The sequence below is a fragment of the Clupea harengus genome, unplaced genomic scaffold (genome assembly GCF_900700415.2).
Source record: "Clupea harengus unplaced genomic scaffold, Ch_v2.0.2, whole genome shotgun sequence".
Classification (NCBI taxonomy): Eukaryota; Metazoa; Chordata; class Actinopteri; order Clupeiformes; family Clupeidae; genus Clupea; species Clupea harengus.
In genome coordinates this window covers 66,785-71,668 of record NW_024879645.1, presented here as the reverse complement: position 1 = coordinate 71,668, position 4,884 = coordinate 66,785, and the positions used below count along the sequence as shown (strand labels likewise).

Sequence of the window (4,884 nt, the reverse complement as noted above, 5' to 3'; positions counted from 1 at the left end):
CACATCTAAACGTCCCAGCTGTCTCTGTCTTTTCATTCCCGTTTGATGCCTTGTCTGTGATCATGATTGTAGGCTACGCTTTCATGCTGAACTGCACGTTTACATACAGATAGGCTATTGGTAACTGTTGCAGTGAAAGCCAACACATGCCAGTTATAATAGCATTGGTTTACATTCTCGAGGTTTGATGGCTTCACAAACATCCTGTTCCGTTCTGTATGGGTGGAAAGAAATCATCCCTTAATATTAAAGCCCATCTCTACTTCATCCATGTCAATCTAAGCTTAGACAATGGACAGACCACTAAAGCTCAAGAGGGGGCGGGGGAGTATGGCAGGCTACCAAAAGTATACTATCCTACTACACTTAAATTATTGTTGATCTGGATTTCACATAGCATTCATCTTGTTACAGTGTCACAATCCCATTACTTACAGTGCAACATAGGCTATGTGTTGTATAAAAACACAGTTTGTACTGTTTGAAAATAATGTGTACTTGTGTGTTTGAAAACTCGATTATGGCTCTCGCTTGGTTGTCTGTTACACAAACAGCCTACTTAGAAGTAGGCCTAGTGACTACGTGCGCACTGTGCCATTATGTAAGAACATAATATAAATGTGGCGTTACACATCGATTCTTATTGTATTGGACTTGCTAGTATAATAACGATATGACAAGGGTGTCTTGTAAAATGTCACAGATCACAGCTTTTACAGAGGGATGTGGAAACAAAAGTCACAAAGTCCTGACAAAGACCAGGGTGTTTCAGCTCAGCATTCTCAGCCCACTGGGCCGTGGCGGACGCAGCAAGCATAGATACTTTTGCTCTAGTTTTGACACTGTCCATAGTGTGCCAGCTGCCCGCTCATTTCCCAATACCCAGGATCCCTCAGCCCACTTTAGACCGTCCCCTGTCACTGTGAGACGGTTATCACACAAGGACTTGTAGTTGTCACTGAAGAACTGAGGATTGCTCAGGCAAGCATTTGGAAGCAGTAAGTCTGGGTATTTTCATCTACTGTGGGGCGTAATTGAAGGTATGTGGATTTGTGAGTCATAAAGGAATGTTTTTATGGATTGAACTCATTCTGTATGGTAGTTCATCCAGTATCAGGCCCATGAATGAGTGCGTATTTGCACTTTACTGTGAGCATCTGCTATGTGAGTACACTTAAATGTTATGTAATGTGTCTGCCCCAGCGAGATGACATGGCTAGTCGGAGTACTTCTGTCCCTCTTGGGTTGGATCAGCCTCTACGCTTTCCTCTGCCACTCAAACGGTTCCCATGGATACGAGTGGAACTGTCGCCTGGTCACTCTGGTCCATGGCATCCTGGCTATCTGCATCACCGCCTACATCGGCTATGTGGATGGACCCTGGCCCTTCAGCTATCCAGGTGAGGAACAGGGAGGCCACAGCACTGGGCATATCTGATCGAATGTGTCTGTGTGGTGTGTGTGTGTGTGTGGGATGGGATTTCTCCACAGTTCCAAGTGTATTTTTGTGTTTACATGTGTACTATTTCTATTTCCATGTGCAATAACTACCACCAGTGCTTATACTGCCACTTAATCACATATTTACTCTGCTGTTTACTCAGGTTTTCTATCTTAATACATTGCTTCACTTGCACTCTTATAAAACACTTTGTGTCTTTATTTATATGTGCATGTCTTTCAACTGTACAATGACAATAAAGCCAATCCATTCTATTCTCTATTCTGTTCTATTCTACTCTATTCTGTTCTATTCTACTCTATTCTGTTCTGTTTTAATCTACTCTATTCTGTTCTATTCTACTCTATTCTGTTCTGTTCTATTCTATTCTACTCTATTCTGTTATATTGTACTCTATTCTGTTCTGTTCTATTCTGTTCTATTAACTCTATTCTGTTCTGTTCTATTCTACTCTGTTCTATTCTGTTCTATTCTATTCTACTCTATTCTGTTCTATTCTATTCTGTTCTATTCTATTCTACTCTATTCTGTTCTATTCTACTCTATTCTGTTCTATTCTATTCTATTCTGTTCTATTCTACTCTATTCTGTTCTATTCTACTCTATTCTGTTCTACTCTACTCAGGAGTTCACTGCCCCTTGGCCAGCTTTCCCACACACTTCCTGATGTACTGCACAACCCAGGGTCACAGTTATTAGTCCCTCTCAGTATGATTAGTCAACCATCTCAAAATGATATGAACTCTGTCATAGCGCTTATTCCAGGCATCAGTGAACACAATGAATGGCTTTAAGCCAAAACAATTCAGGCCTTCTACTCTGTAACGCTATGCTATGCTATGCTACACATCTACCTTCAGCAGCATCAGGGTCTTTTGCATGTCATTTCCTGTGTCATCATCTCTTGTGATGGTTTTCCAGGTACGAAGAACACGCCTCTGCAGATGAGCGCCATGGTGCTGAGCCTGAGCTACTTCCTGTTTGACATGGCCTGGTGTATCTACTTCCGCACCGAGGGCCTGGTGATGCTGGCACACCACACCATCAGCATCCTAGGCATCATCCTGACGCTGGTCCTGGGCGAGTCGGGCATCGAGTCGTGCGCGGTGATCTTCGGCAGCGAGATCACCAACCCCCTGCTGCAGGCGCGCTGGTTCCTGCGGCAGACGGGCCGCTACGAGAGCCGGCTGGGCGACGCGGTGGATGTGAGCTTCGTGCTGCTCTTCGTGCTCATGCGCATCGTGGTGGGCGCCAACATGCTCTACTGCGAGCTCATCTCGCCCCGCCCCAAGTTCGTCATCAAGTGTGGCGTGTGGCCATGTACGTGCTCAGCTGGGTGTTCACCGTGGACATCGCCCGATTCACCGTGCGCAAGTACCGGCGCTGGGGCCGGCGGGACCGAATCACCGAGACCAACGGGCCGCACGCAAAGACAGACTGACATGGCCACCGCTCATTTCCTCACAGAAATTTTAAAGAGAGAGATTTTTAGATAACATTTCAGAAGAAGATAACCATGATAATTGAACAAGACCTGTGGACAGTGCGTTGCCTGAGAGATAGAAAGACGCATGGAGATGTGAGCATGTTATTGCGGAAAAGCCCAGACTGGAATGGTTCTGCCTTCTGTCTGGGGAGCTGATGAAGCAGTACGAAATGAGCCATAGTTCATGCGTCTCAGATGACACTGTCCACTGCCTGCCAGACAGCATTTCACAACGCCACTGTACTCAACTGCCCTCCACACGCAGCACAGTTGGGGGTAGATCTGGCTGAGATACGGTCCTGATGCGGTTGCTTGGTGCCACATCAGAGTTAGATGCTACATGGGGTTGTGCTTATGACAGCAGACACACAGACACACACAGTCGGGGGTGAATCTGGCTGAGATCCGGTCCTGATGCGGTTGCTTGGTGCCACATCAGAGTTAGATGCTACATGGGGTTGTGCTTATGACAGCAGACACAGACACATGCTTTACATATGGTCTGCGTAGTTGTCATTTGAAGGTGGCGTCTGCAATTCGAACCCAATATACTTTTTGTCAACTTTAGCGAATTGCTCCTCACGGTCGACTAGCGGTCGTCTTTGTGTGTGCTCATAAAAACCTCTGGTGTGTGTACACAGCCCAGGGGTCAGGAAAGAGAGGTGTGTGTGTGTGTGTGTGTGTGTGTGTGTGTCTATTTCAGCCAATCAACACCTGTCAGGACCAAGGAGGGGTGTCATTTCAGCTCAGATCTCAACACATTTTCACTAGAATTGTGGACTGTACCCTTAAGTGAAGAAATCAGTGCACTGTGTGAGAGGAAGATGTGTGATGTGTTTCCTGTTTGATGCAGTTTGACAACTCTTAATTATGTGGTATGTTGAAGTCCCCAAGATAATTCTCTAAAAAGCAGCTTTGCTTGGATGTATTTTCATGTTCTGAACTGTTTGTTTTAAAGATGTTTGAATACTGTTTTTGTACTAATAAAGTCGTTTTTGCCTTGGGTTTAATACTGAAGTGACTGTGGTTGCCTGCACTCTTAACACTTTTGCACTAATGATTACTGTAAAAACAGAGATGGCAAAAATTGTTGTGGACTTCTGCATTACAAAAACAGCACATTGGCTTTGTCATTGAGAAGTAATTTTCTCTATTTGTTCGGGTATATCTCTGTGTGTGTGTGTGTGTGTGTGTGTGAGTAGATGAGTAAAAGGGGGGAAATAGTCGACCGATAGTGTGTGTTTGCTAGGGGCATTATTTAGGGGGGAAGGGTGGTTTCATATCTGTTTCAGCAAACTCAAACAGCACCTTGTATGTTTAAAAAAAGCACCATTCTGCTACTTGTAAACCTAGATTTAGTGTGTTTATTAACGGTATTAATTTCTGGATCTAAGTCCTTATAACGGTAAATTATTGCGAATACCAGTGCAGTACATAAACAGCCCACAAGATGGCAAACACGAGTTATAGAATGCAACAAATAAACCAGTGGTATGTCCACTATTTTGAATTACAGCCTAGGTCAACTTAAATATATAACGATTTACGTTAGTTGCAGTAATTACACCAGATAAAACAGTTTGGGCCTGCAAATAACTACGTGTGATAACTACTGCATGTGTTTTAAGTTGTATTGCCGGCAAAGAAAAGAAAGGTAATGAGGGAATGTGCAAGAATGCAAACACCATATGCGAGAAATAAAAGTTATATTTTGACAAAACACTAAAAGAATATGATAGACTTTACTTATTCAAAGTTTCAGTCTATTTACTGATGCTACAAAACATCCGAAACAGACATCGTTAAACTGGACTGATCGAATAGCCTATCCATAAATGTATCTAAACATTTTATATTAAACTGAACCGGTCCGAATCATCTGTTTATTTTCAGGTTTTCCATAGGGATGCCGTCGTTGTATAGCTGATATATTTAT

General features: G+C 43.6%; 1 pseudogene; it reads left to right on the top strand.

Moving 5' to 3' along the window:
• On the top strand, window positions 1-3,561 carry LOC122129441 (annotated as a pseudogene).
• The last annotated feature ends 1,323 nt before the right edge of the window (window positions 3,562-4,884 follow it).